Source organism: Rutilus rutilus (genome assembly GCF_951802725.1).
Source record: "Rutilus rutilus genome assembly, chromosome: 12".
Lineage (NCBI taxonomy): Eukaryota > Metazoa > Chordata > Actinopteri > Cypriniformes > Leuciscidae > Rutilus > Rutilus rutilus.
In genome coordinates, this window is record NC_140217.1 from 12,307,800 (window position 1) to 12,322,796 (window position 14,997).

Here is a 14,997-nt window from a genome sequence, read left to right on the forward strand (position 1 = left end):
CATTGAACCTATACATCTTAGTACAAATGACACATCCACTATTCTGGACAGTTTCTCTTCTGAAGTCAAATGATAGCTTTGACAATGGAGGCCAACAAGATCAAATTGAATCCGTTATTAACTGAAAATCTTACCCTCCACCTGAGCTCTCAAATGTCATTTGCGCTCAAGTTCAATTTAAAAAGTAGTGTCTTTAAATAAGGATATGCCCAAAGCTTAAATCAGATTTCTAAAAGGCACAAAAAATAAAAAATGCATTCAGCAGAGCCCCTAAAGAGACATGGTTAGGCTTGCTGCGGTAGTCGGTTACATTACAGTACATCAGATTTCTCTTATCATGTGAAGACAGTAAGGAGAGATGACTGATAGGACTATATCCGAGGATTTGGTGCACACCAGATCCTGGGCTTCATTGACAAAAATCTTATCTTGTAAAATGTGTGGTAAGTACCGCTGCACCCTATACACAGAGTACATGTGATAGCGAATTTGAAAGCAATTTTTTAATACCCCACGTATTGATAGCGGCTCCCTGATGCCCGCAAAATACAGTGGGTACAGAAAGTATTCAGACCCCCTTAAATTTTTCACTCTTTGTTATATTGCAGCCATTTGCTAAAATCATTTAAGTTCTTTTTTTTTTTTTTCTCATTATTGTACACACAGCACCCCATATTGACAGAAAAACACAGAATTGTTGACATTTTTGCACATTTATTAAAAAAGAAAAACTGAAATATCACATGGTCCTAAGTGTTCAGACCCTTTGCTCAGTATTTAGTAGAAGCACCCTTTTGATCTAATACAGCCATGAGTCTTTTTGGGAAAGATGCAACAAGTTTTTCACACCTGGATTTGGGTATCCTCTGCCATTCCTCCTTGCAGATCCTCTCCAGTTCTGTCAGGTTGGATGGTAAACGTTGGTGGACAGCCATTTTCAGGTCTCTCCAGAGATGCTCAATTGGGTTTAAGTCAGGGCTCTGGCTGGGCCATTCAAGAACTGTCACGGAGTTGTTGTGAAGCCACTCCTTCATTATTTTAGCTGTGTGCTTAGGGTCATTGTCTTGTTGGAAGGTGAACCTTCGGCCCAGTCTGAGGTCCAGAGCACTCCGGAGAAAGTTTTCGTCCAGGATATCCCTGTACTTGGCCGCATTCATCTTTCCCTCGATTGCAACCAGTCGTCCTGTCCCTGCAGCTGAAAAACACCCCACACAGCATGATGCTGCCACCACCATGCTTCACTGTTGAGACTGTATTGGACAGGTGATGAGCAGTGCCTGGTTTTCTCCACACATACCGCTTAGAATTAAGGCCAAAAAGTCTCATCAGACCAGAGAATCTTATTTATCACCATCTTGGAGTCCTTCAGGTGTGCTTTCATGTGTCTTGCACTGAGGAGAGGCTTCCGTCGGGCCACTCTGCCATAAAGCCCAGACTGGTGGATGGCTGCAGTGATGGTTGACTTACTACAACTTTCTCCCATCTCCCGACTGCATCTCTGGAGCTCAGCCACAGTGATCTTTGGGTTCTTCTTTACCTCTCTCACCAAGGCTCTTCTCCCCCGATAGTTCAGTTTGGCCGGACGGCCAGCTCTAGGAAGGGTTCTGGTCGTCCCAAACGTCTTCGATTTAAGGATTATGGAGGCCACTGTGCTCTTAGGAACCTTAAGTGCAGCAGAATTTTTTTTGTAACCTTGGCCAGATCTGTGCCTTGCCACAATTCTGTCTCTGAGCTCTTCAGGCAGTTCCTTTGACCTCATGATTCTCATTTGCTCTGACATGCACTGTGAGCTGTAAGGTCTTATAGACAGGTGTGTGGCTTTCCTAATCAAGTCCAATCAGTATAATCAAACACAGCTGGACTCAAATGAAGGTGTAGAACCATCTCAAGGATGATCAGAAGAAATGGACAGCACCTGAGTTAAATATATGAGTGTCACAGCAAAGGGTCTGAATACTTAGGACCATGTGATATTTCAGTTTTTCTTTTTTAATAAATGTGCAAAAATGTCAACAATTCTGTGTTTTTCTGTCAATATGGGGTGCTGTGTGTACAATAATGAGAAAAAAAAAGAACTTAAATGATTTTAGCAAATGGCTGCAATATAACAAAGAGTAAAAAATGTAAGGGGGTCTGAATACTTTCCGTACCCACTGTATATAAAATCTAATTAACTAACTATTTAATTGTGAGAGAATGCAAAAACATTGAAATATAGTTTTTCCTCCAATCTCATATTTTTTCCATCACCAAGGCCTGTTTAGGGGCCCCGCAGAATGTGTCATTTCCTTTCCGAACATACTATTCAGCTACGGACACATCCCTAGTCTTCAACATACAATACAAGGTTTGACGTTGACCTTTGGTTTGATGTGTCATGTGGCCAATCATGACACAGCAAGTTTAAAAAAGCATAATGAGATTGGAGAGCCAGAGCAAAGGGGAAGATTTTCAGTGAACAACAATTACAATTTTATTCTGTACCTTGCACAACCTATCACATTTACAAGATTTAGATCTATATCTCTACAAGATTTACATCTTCTGTTTGAGTCTCTTCAGCTATTTGCATATATCATACACAGTAATCAGCAACAGATCCCCACATCAGACATGAACCTCTATGGATGGCTGCCTATATGGTAACGCATCCAAAAGCAGGTCAGTTTTAGCATCATCACACCTTTAATGTTCAAAAATGAGAGAAGAAAAAGTAAATTGGCCATCACAGATACAGGTTAAAGGCTTTGTGAGGTCAAGTTATTTGAGTTTTTGACACACCTTGTCTCTGGGACAATGACACCAACCCTGCCACCTGATTTTGCTCTACAACAAAATGATGACATAACCTTTTGCCCAGCAGGTATAATTGTCATATTTCCCAACAGAAAATAGTACATTGGTCGCAAACTTCTGATGCATGACACAGGTGGCTGAACAGGAAACATAGCATTGCATTACATACCGGCCGTGTGCCGGACGAAAAAGTTTTAAATATGGATATTTTTCTTACACAAACGCATCACTTCACTTCAGAAGGACGTTATCAACTCACCAGAGCCGTGTGGAGCACTTTTATGATAGATGGATGCGCTTTGATGGACTTGGGAAAAATATGCCCATTCAGTCCCATTATAAAGCTTGGAAGAGCCAGGACATTTTTTAATATGGCTTGAGGGTATCATGGGCTAATTTAAATTTGTGGGTGAACTATCCCTTTTAATTGAGAGAGATGCAGATAGTAATAATTTAATTCCTTTGTTGTCTGGCTGATATAGGCTGTAGCTGGCAATGTTGATTTTTAGTCATTTGAAATCCATCCTAACAGCTAGAATGACGCAGGTTTGTTCACTCACTGTCTGGCTGGTATAGGCTGTATAGGACATTTGTTGTTAGTATCACTATTTTTTCCTCATTAACTGTGCCTGTCACATGTGATAATCCCTAGGGATCCATTTTAGGGCTCTGTTGCACGTTACATGCTCGGCTCCCTCTGGCTTCAATCTTCCACATATGCAAATATAATATTACTGCTATACTGATGATTCTCAGCTCCACCTCACAGACCTAACCAGTTACAATATGTAAAATAAGTCTCTGTTGTCCCCAGAGTGTGTATGTGAAGTTTTAGCTCAAAATACCCAACAGATAATTTTGCACAGCATGTTAAAGTGGTCCCTTTTAGAGGGTCAGTAAAAACGCGTCATTTCGTGTGTGTCCCTTTAAATGCAAATGAGCTGCTGCTCCCGCACAGAGGGCGGAGCTTCAATAACTTGTGTGTTAGCAGCTCCGATTACCTCACAGACAAGCACTAAAATGTCAGAAACTGTTCTGCCTTTTATGTTTAAACTGGAGTCGGACAATGATGGAGAGATTTAAGAAGAAGTGACATGTAGAATGCAATGGTTAGTTGATGAATTTATGTTCCTGATGTGGAGTTAACTATCTTCAAGTCATTGATTAGCATATTCTTTCATGATAATCTATAAATCGCTTGTGTGGGAACTGTTGTAAGATGCATACAGAGTGACATGTTATTGCATTTGTGTTACGTACTGTATTGCCTGTGAAAAGACGGATGCGACAGCTTGAGCAGACTCACAAATGAGCTCTACTACAACAACTCATCCTCTTCTCAACATGGACTACGTGTTCCGGGGGCGGGGTTTATGCAAATTTTAGGGTTAGTGATGTCGCTAGGGAGGAATGTCGTGTAGTCCCTACCAGCCGTTTGTTGTAGTCCTTAAAAAACGATTTCTTTAAAAGCAAATATCTTCCTTTGCTTTAAACTTTGAGCGTTGTAACTTTGCAGATGTTGTTTATGCTCAAACAGCAACATTACACACTAACTAAAGTTAGAAAAGTGAAATCATAATCAACCACCCCTTTAATACTTTTTAAATTGTACAGCACTTTGAATTGTCTGCTGTTGTTCTTAAAAGGCTAGTATGCTACATAAACACTGACCTAAGAAGAACAGTTTTCAGCAGTACAGTGTTACTGTGCAGTATAAACAATTGTCACTGTCAATTAGATCTGTGTCTTTTTTATGTCAGTTATGTAAAAACGTAGATTGGTCTAATTTGACACTGAAAAGTAAGACTGATTAACTAACTAACTAACTGCTAGTTGGTCAAATTAGTTCTTAAGACACAGTCTAAGAAAAACTCAATGGCTATGTTTATGCAACTGGCCCCTGGTAACTTATACCTAAGTAGTTTTGCGTAACTAATGAATGATTGTTGTTTGGGGTTCCGAACATATGCACAAACTTGCTTGGCATAATGATGGCCAAGTCTTACTCAATCTGTCTAGCAACAGCCATACCAGTAGGTTAGGGCCAAGGGAATGATATCATGGGTAAATAATGCCAGAGTATTGGTCAAGAGAGAGAAGAGGCAGAGGGCAACTTCAGTGCAACATTCCATAATCTTGTTATACTGGCCAAATGTATAAATAGAGAGAAAATGATAAGAACATTCTAATAAATAAAAGTATATACAAAGAGAGAGAAAAAAAGTAAGGTAAGTATGAGAGGTGACAGACACATGGCAGACAGACAGCAGGGAATATCTGAAAAAAGAATATGAGGTGGAAAGCAGACATGTAGACAGCTATATAGAATGGCTGACAGACAGACTGACTGACTGACTGATAGACATACATGGGGGATACATGGAGGATACATGGGCGGGCATTTTACAGAAATAAATTGGCCCATTGGTAAGCTGACAAAAATGGCAGTGACATGTGAAAGCATAAGAGGCATCATGATCCAGTAAAAAAAAGGGGGGTGGGGTGTTGGCAGGGGGTGGACTGTTTATATGCAACATGAAGTCACATAGCGATCCAGCTACTGTTCAGTGACAGCACAGCTCATTCATGTTGAGCATAACATTCTATCATCTCACAGACACACACACACACACACAGTTATGGGGACTTATAAAATAAGAATACTCCATATAAATAATGTTTTATATAAAAAAAAAAAAAAAAAAAAACATTGTACAAACTGTTTATTCCAGCCCCTAACCCTTAACCTACCCCTAAACTGAGAGAGAGAGAGAGAGAGAGAGAGAGAGAGAGAGAGACTAAAATAAAACACTATTCAAATTATTTGCAATTATTTGCTAGTTGCATTTCTTGCCTCAAATGTAAGATTTCATTAGAATGTTAAGTAGAGGTAGAATCTTGCTCACATTATATATTTTTTAAATAAAATAAAAAACACTCAGATAGAATGTAAAATGAGATCACAAATCTAGGTTTATTTTGTTCTGATTTTGGAGTGTTTGGCCAAAGGATCATTTGGCTTCACGTTAGACACAATTTTATAGGATTGGGGCACTGAATGGGGCCTGTCAAATTTTCAGCTGGGTTCAGTTTGCTCTGCTTAATTAAATATTTTAAGGGTAGCTGACTTATTTAAAGATTTTTAGGATGGCTGAGATATTGAGGAGCTAAAGCCTCCTAAATAGTGTCCAGCCTATTAGGTTGGGTTCCAAAAAATTTAGTTTTGCTACACCATGCACACACACTTGCATGGACAAGTTAGTGCTACACCTGATGGTCCCAGTATGATTAGAGAATATTCCAAATAGCAAATTGTGGCCTTCAGTGGAAGCAAAGATGTCTTGTGCAAATGACATTTGGTTACATTTGATAAGTGACAGAGAAATAATGATCTAGTTATTAAATTATTACATATTTCTGTAACACTTTACAATAAGGTCTCATTTGTTAAAGGGGTCCTTGATTATGATTTCCCTTTTTTAACTTTAGTTAGTGTGTAATGTTGCTGTTTGAGCAAGTTCAATGCAAAGGGAGATATTTTCTTTTACAGAAATCACTTAGTAAGGATTACAAACGTCTCGGGTTACAACTGTAACCCTTGTTCCCTGAGAAAGGGAACGAGAACTGCGTCGAATGACACTTTGGGGGAACGCCCCTCAGCGTAGCGCCTCTGAAGTATGAATGAAACTAAACCAATCCTGATTGGTGTTGCGTCATGACGTAATGTGTGACGGCATATGCGGAAGCTACAAAAGGACGCCGGCACACAACAGAGATAGCTTCTGTGATGAAGCAAGCGCTCCCAGGCAGGGGGAGGCGTGGCGAAGGGACGCAGTTCTCGTTCCCTTTCTCAGGGAACAAGGGTTACAGTCGTAACCCGAGACGTTCCCTTTCGAGGGAACTCGAACTGCGTCGAATGACACTTTGGGGGAACGAGTACCCACTATGCCACAACGAGCCCTGCCTGTCCTAGTGTGAAGCTGCGCACAGGCACACTTAGGACGAGAGCACAAGTGTGCCAGGTGTTGATGGAATGTCCAGGCTGTAAAATCTAATAAAAGTGTGAGGGGTGGCCCATCCTGCTGCATCGCAGACTTCCTGGATCGGGGCCCCTGAGAGGAGGGCTCTAGAGGACGCCATGCCTCTGGTAGAGTGAGCCCTCACGGCCAGAGGTGAAGGCAAATTGCGCACCTGGTAGGCCATAGATATAGCATGGACAATCCAGTTGCTAATGGTCTGTTTAGAAGCAGGAAGCCCTTTCTTGGACGACCCGAAACACACTAACAACTGGTCTGACTTCCGCCATGAGGAGGACCTCTGGATATATATTTTGAGTGCTCTGACAGGGCAGAGCAGGTGAAGTCTCTCCTCATCCGCCGTCACATGAGGTGGAGGATGAAAAGCCTGCAGAACCGGATGTAAGATGTAGGATGGCTTTCCACCCGTTGGAAATAGAGAGCGCCTGGAGATCTCCTACCCTCCTCAGAGAAGTAATGGCCAACAAGAAAGCCACCTTTAGAGAAAGGTTATTGGCCTCAGCTGACTGCAGCGGTTCGAAGGAGGCCTCAACCAACCCTTTCGAGAACCACCGCCAGGTCCCAAGTGGGAACCCTGGTACGAGTCGCAGGTCTCATCCTCCATGCCCCACGGAGGAAACGTACGACCAACTGCTGTCTCCCCAGAGGCCCATCACTCAGAGGAGCGTGGAAAGCCGAAATGGCAGCCACGTACACCTTGAGAGTGGACGGGGTAAGACCAGCCGAGAAGCGATCTTGGAGGAACTCCAGCACTGAAGCCACGGGGCAGTTAACTGGGTCCACCTCACGCTCTCTACACCATACGGTGAAAACATTCTATTTTAGGCCATACAATTTCCTCGTGGAGGGAGCTCTAGAGCTAAGTATGGTCTCCACTACTCCTGCTGACAGGCCGGCCTCTCGGTACTGTGCCCCCTCAGGGGCCAGACCCACAGTTTCCATAGTTCGGGCCGAGGGTGAAATATTGAGCCCTCTGCCTGAGTCAGCAGGTCCCACCTGATGGGAAGCTCCCATGGAGGCCCGTCAAGGAGTAATATTATGTCTGAGAACCATACTCGGGCCGGCCACAACGGGGCTACCAATAATAGACTGATCCCGTCGCGACAAACCCTCTCTAGAACTCCCGGGAGCAGAGCGATCGGGGGAAATGCATACAGACGCAGCCTCGGCCACGTCTGTACCATGGCATCCAACCCCAGTGGGGCTGGATGTGTGAGGGAGAACCACAGTGGACAGTGAGTCGTCTCTTGAGACGCAAATAGATCCACTTCCACTGGGCCGAACCTCTGACATATTGAATCCACCACCTCGGGATGGAGTCTCCATTCCCCGGGCCTCAGCCCCTGCCTCGACAGGATGTCTGCTCCCTGATTCTGATTCCCTGGGATGTATGTTGCTCTGAGAGACAACAATTTCCCCTGGGACCACAGGAGGATCTGATGCGCCAGTCTGCATAGAGGGCGAGACCTCAGACCCCCTTGATGGTTTACATAGGCCGCCACCGACATATTGTCCGTCCTCACGCGATGACCCTTGAGATCCGGCAGGAAGCTCCTCAGAGCTCGCAACATTTCCTATGCCAAGAGGAATGATGGTCCTGTCATAGACCTCTCGTAAAGTGGCCGTCCATGACCGCGCCCCAGCCCGTGAGGGAGGCGTCTGTCGAGGCGGCTTTCCGGCGACATGCCGCTCCCAGCACGGGACCTTGGGACAGAAACCAAGCTTTCTTCCACATAGATAGGGAACGAAGGCATCTGCGCGTAACCCTGATCATGCGAAATGGGTTTCCCCTCGGGGAGAACCCCTTGGTTTTCAACCACTACTGCAGGCGCCTCATGTGCAGGAGACCGAATGGAATGATATTGGATGCTGCTGCCATGAGACCTAACACTCTCTGAAAATGTTTTACAGTGATGGCCTGGCCTAGCTTTATCTTGGTCACCGTGGCCAGGATGGATTCGATCCGTGCAGGAGACAATTGTGCCCACATCGTGACTGAATCCCACACCACTCCCAGGAACGTGGTTCTCTGGGCTGGTGCCAACATGCTCTTTTTCGTGTTGAGTCTCAACCCCAGGCTCTGGATGTGGGCAAGGACAACATCTCGATGCCGAATTGCCAGCTCTTGTGACTGGGCCAGGATCAGCCAGTCGTCGATATAATTGAGGACCCTGATACCCTGAAGCCTCAGCGGTGCTAGAGCTACGTCCATACATTTTGTAAATGTGCGAGGGGAGAGAGCTAGGCCGAACGGAAGAACCCGATATTAGTACACTTCGCCCCCGAAAGTGAACCTCAGGAACTTCCAGTGAGATGGAAGGATGGAAATGTGGAAGTATGCGTCCTTCAGATCTATCCTGACAAACCAATCCTCGGATTGAATTTGGTTCACGATGATGGGAATAGTGAGCATCTTGAACCTGAATCTCCGATTCAAGTGCCTGAGATCTATTATCGGACGCAACCCCCCATCCTTCTTGGGAACTATGAAGTAGCGGCTGTAAAACCCGGACTCCCTGTCTGGAGGAGGAATACGTTCTATAGTCTCCTTTATCAGCAGGGAGTTCTTGTTCCAAAACCCGACTCTGCTTTGGGTCGACTACAGTCCAGACCACCCCATTGAACTTTGGTGGGCGGGAACCGAGGCTGGCTTCGGGTATTAATCAGGATTCGTTCTTGGCCCCCTGAAGCGGATCTCCAGCAGGGTTCGACCGAAAACGATTCTCGATGTGCGGACGCGAGTGCTGCCTGGCTGCAAGCCTGTGGGGCGGACAGTGCAGGGCGCGTTCGCTGGAAACCGATGCGTCTCGAAGTGCACTTGACGGCGGGAAGTCGACATCGATTTCCTGCGGGCTCCGCTTAGCAGGCGACCTCGATCGCTTCCCCGCCCGCAGAGGACCTAGCCTTTTTCGCCTGCAGGACGGCCCTCAGGTCGCCCTGCTTAGGCTGAGGCTTCGGCTGAGCATCTATGCCCCCATGCTGTTTGAGGGGGGGCTCTAGAAGCGACGCTCTCTTTTTGCACTTGTCTATAGGTGGAGGAGCTGGTGGATGGCTGCAGCTGCCCACTGGGGGCAGGCTTCTTTGATTTTGAGCGGCGAGGGAGATATTGTCTGAAGGCTGCAGACTGTTTCTTCGCCTCCTGAAACCTGTCGACGACGATGTTAACCGAGTCGCCGAACAGGCCAGAAGGCGAAATCAGGGCATCAAGGAGGAAAGCCCTGTCTTTCTCCTTGATGCCCGACAGATTTAACCACAGATGTCTCTCCGAGACCACCATTGCCGCCATGGAATGGCCGATTGCACGGGCCGTTTCCTTGGTGACTCGGAGAGACAAGTCTGCAGCCTTCCTCAACTCCGCAATGTCTTCCGGAGTTGGTCCCTCGCCCTCATCTATATCTTTGAGAAGGTCGGCCTGGTACGCTTGTAGTACTGCCATTGTATGCAGACTAGCACCAGCCCGACCCGCAGCCATATAAGCCCTGCCCACCAACGATGATGTTTCACGACACGGTTTAGTGGGCAGCACCGGGGTTTTTAGGGATGATGCAGACTCGGGGGCTAAATAGGTGGCAAGCGGCTGTTCCACCCGGGGCATCATCCCATAACCGTTCTCTCGCACCCCCAAGATGTTACTGTAGTTCAAAACAGGGGGGTTGGACACGCGAGATGAGTGTGGATTTTTTCGCAGTTTACACAACTCATTATGCAAATCGGGAAAGAACGGTAAACCCCGATGGCGAGGTTGCTCTGCAGGAAGCGCTCGTCCAACTTGCTTTTTACTAGCGCTTCCTGCCTCTCATGTGGCCAACTGATATTAAGACGGGCCACAGCACGAGAAACAACCTCCACCAGCTTCTCATATGCGGGGACATGGGGTGGCGAGTCATCCCCAAAATCCCCGCCTTCAATGCTGAGCACGTCTACTTCCTCGGAAGCAGACAGCTCAAGCATCGGGCTCTCCACTTGTGTGGAAGAAGCCGCAGAGCGGGCTTCTGCGCGAGGAGGGAGAGCATCGGAACTGGCGGATGAATTACGAGAGCGTGCCTCGGCAGTCTCGGGATCCCCCGCCAGATCCATCTGCGAGCCCCATGAAGAGCGTTGCTGCGCCGCCTCAGCGAACGCGGGTCCCGCACCACGAGGCTCGCGAGCCTGGCCATCATCATCGAAAATGGCCAGACGGGAGCGCAGCACACGGATTGTTCATTTTTCAGAATCCTCGCAAGCAGCCCCCTCGAGAGCTGCCCGCGCGTGCTGCGCTCCCAAACAGTGTACACACAGTTGGTGTGTGTCCCCACCCGTGATATAATGTGGGCAGGGATGCACACACCTCCTGTAACTGGTTTTACTCGCCATATTTATATATAAATGCTTGTGACTTGTGACTTGTGACAAACAACACCAAATAGGACATACAAGAACAGAGAGCGCTTGCTGAAGAACAGAAAGCTATCTCTGTTGTGTGCCGGCGTCCTTTTGTAGCTTCCGCATATGCCGTCACACATTAAGTCATGACGCAACACCAATCAGGATTGGTTTAGTTTCATTCATACTTCAGAGGCGCTACACTGAGGGGCGTTCCCCCAAAGTGTCATTCGACGCAGTTCGAGTTCCCTCGAAAGGGAATGGCTGGTAGGGACTACAACGAGCTTCTTCCTGGATTAGTGACATCACAAACCCTAAAATGTACATACATTTACATAAAAATGACAACATGGTGAGGCCATGTGTGGGTGCTTTAGAGAAGAGGAAGAGTTGTTGCTGTTTTTTTCCACCCCCGAAATAGTTTGTCCTAAGGCTAACGAACTTAAAGAGGTTAAAATATATTTTTAACACTATTCCTGAATATTATAACCTCAATGTTTGTCTGTGCGCTGCACATTCTACGGAAAACGGCTTCCAGAAGAGAGTACAATGCAGGCTATATGCACAAAAGCTTCTCCTGAAAGACGTAGCCATTCCCATTTTGTCGGGACAATCTTGTTTATGGATCACAACTTGTAATTACGTCTTATTATTTGTAGTTGTGTTTTCTATTAACAGTTTAAATTATAAGCTTTATGTAGTTGCTATGATAGCTATGATGTAAACAAAGGGCAAAGCTATGCCTCTGCTAGCCTGCTAACTAAAATTACAGTATTGATGTAGTAAGGTAACTTTTGTAAGGTCTTGCTTTTGTAAGACTGTTCACTGCCCCTTAAGTCGGGTGCACACTGTGCGATTTTGGCTGCGATTTGGCCGTCTGAGACAAATTTTGCAAATCCTAAAAGAATCCTCTGATCCTAGGCTAAAATCTGAAGTCTTTGAACGTTAATTTGTTCACCAACAGCCGATTAATTACCGTTTTATCTCCGACGAAATTCTGGCAGCGTCAGAAGATTTGACTCACAATCCTGCAGTGTGGCAGTGTGCAGACAACCATCAAATTGTCTTTGTTTTTCAAGACAAGGCGTGACCAAAATTAACATTAGAGATTTCTTTGAAGCCACCATTTCTATGCCGCGTATAATGTAGCTTGATTGATGATGTAAAACTCCGGACAAGTTTTCTTGCGTGCATCCATTTTTAACGCGTCTTGACTGTCGTACAGTCTGACATTAATGACAACTGAAATCTTACAGTGTGACATGGCTTACAGCGATGATCATGTTCGTACAGTCTGACAAGCACCAATCGTAAAGGACGATAATAAATCTCACAGTGTGCACCCAGCTTTAGGAAAATTATCCATGATTTTGTGATCGATTACTGTTTGTATTACCATAGTTTATGTGATTAAATGGTGGATAAAAAAAAAAACATACCACTTTGAAACGTTCTGGGAAATCTGTGCTTGCAAAGTCTGTGCTTGAAATCCGTTCTACACAGTCCTCTTGTTCATTAACATTGTCAGGGTCTGAATCGGGTTCTAAATGGTTTGAAATTGATGCCATCATTAATATTTATATTTGAGTAGAGCTTGCAGTTATAAAGGAGCGTGACATTTCCACAACATGCGCTAAGAGCTGCCAATCACAACACACTTAGCCAGCTAACCAATCACAGCACATTTCGAATTTCGGAAGGAGTGGCTTCATTGAAAACAATACGTTCAACCAGACTGGGGAGCTGTATTAATGTAAAATATGTGAAAAATAATGTGTTTTTTGAACAATCAAGCATGAAAACATATTCTAGTACACCCCAAAAACAAAATCAAGAATTTGTAAAGGGCATAATAGGACCCCTTTAACATTATTGATGCAATAACTAACATGAACTAACAATGAATAATACATTCTTACAGCATTTATTAGTCTTTGTTAATGGCAGTTAATAAAATATTCATGTTCCCGTTAGTTCAGAGTGCATTAACTAATGTTAACAAATACTACATTTATTCTTAATAATGTATTAGTAGACGTTAAAATTAACATTAACTAAAATTTATAAATGCTTTAGAAGTATTGACTGTTCACTGTTTGTTAATAACGAATGTTAACAAATGAAACCTTATTGTAAAAGTGTTATATATTTCTTCTTGATTTTACCATCATAATTTTTCTTTATTTTAAATGCTTTAAAATTCTAAATTGTTCTGTGTAACCCATTCAATGTGATCTCAGATTTTGGATTTATACAAGTTAATATGGCAATGATGATTCAATATAAGAACTACATAAAGATAATTGCGTTGCTATAAAAAGAATAGAAAAGACCTACAAAAACTACTGAAAAACCACATGTCCTTTAAAAGCACGTATTATCTAAGACAAACAGATTTGCAATAATCTTAAAAAAAAAAACATCACATATCACACAGCAGCACAGATGATACAATTACTTGTGACAAGACCCCAAAAAAGATATACAGTAGCAGAACATAATAATTACACCTAGTCACTTGAACGCACACATATACATTCATTGAGAATGAGTAGATAGTTTGAATGAGGATACTTCGACTGTAACACTCACCTACTTTCAAGCCCAATGGAAAATAAAATTCAGTTCTGATTCAAAAAACGGTATTAAGCGCTGCTCACCAGAGACTTTGCCAGTCTCTGTGTCTTCGTTGTGAGATCATTGTGTCTAGTTCATTAATCAGTCGCTCTCTTTTGTGAGTCACTCTGACTAAGAGCCACAGTCACCTCTCTCTGTCTCTCTCTATCTGTTCCACACACTTCCCTCTTAGTCATTCCAAAAATGCCATGAAGCTGTGCAGCAGCCAAATATGGGAGCCTGAGCTGTAAACAAGCCCTGGTGGCTATACTGCCCCAGAGCACCCCTCTGTCTCTGTCATAAGAATACGCACACAGACACCACATACCCTTTACCTGGAAACACACACAAATGGAGATATGTAGAAAGAGATTTGAGAGTCTAATATCGCTTAAACTCTCCAAACTATGAAGTAAAAAGTGTCCCTTAACCACAGCAGACTCTTTCTTCCTTTAAAAGCAATGTTTGTATGTGGCTGCTTTGTGTATTAAGTTAGGTTAAGTGTCTGATAGCATTCCAGTTTATTTTGCTTTTTAATTTAGTTTTGCCAAAATTTTAAATTACTTGTTGCATGCCATTTTAATATATAATCCTCTCTCAAGAGATAAAGGTTTACATATTTGGTTTACCAAACTTGACTCAAGCTCTAAGCACCCCTGAACTTCCTTAAATAAATATTAGTAATAAAATGGCTTGAGATGGTTGAGATGGGGAGGTAGAGGGTTGCTGGAAAAATTGTCACTGGAGTGAGGTAAGCAGCCTTCTATACCGGTATTTGATTACTCTTGTGTTGCGAATGGCACGATTAGATCATTTAGAAATCCATAAAAAGGACAGGAATATAACAGGAGAGTTATAAGCAAGTTGCTTATCTACACAGTACACTGTATAGTTATTTATTTGTATACAGATTAATTTTAATTGGGCTTTGTAATTGTGGATTTCCTTAGGGCTCTGCGCCATTTTCCAAAGCCCTGTCAATGTCAAGACTGCATCAATCTTTCCTTTACTGTCAATGTATTCATTGTGTATTTAACTGCGTGTGTGTGTGTTGGGGTACCCACGTCTCCTGGCCTTACCCACCAGCCCTTCCTCCCAGAAGAGGACACTGAAGAGAGGAGTGTCAGTTTTCCACCCCTCCCTGGGGCTGCCAGCAGGGCCACTGACGCCTTCTATTTCTCTAGAT

General features: G+C 44.0%; 1 protein-coding gene across 3 annotated transcripts in view; it reads right to left on the reverse strand.

The window, feature by feature from the left end:
* Positions 1-14,997, reverse strand: part of tns1a (tensin 1a) — a 122,955-nt gene that overhangs the window by 17,039 nt on the left and 90,919 nt on the right. The gene's annotated exons all lie outside the window — the stretch shown is intronic.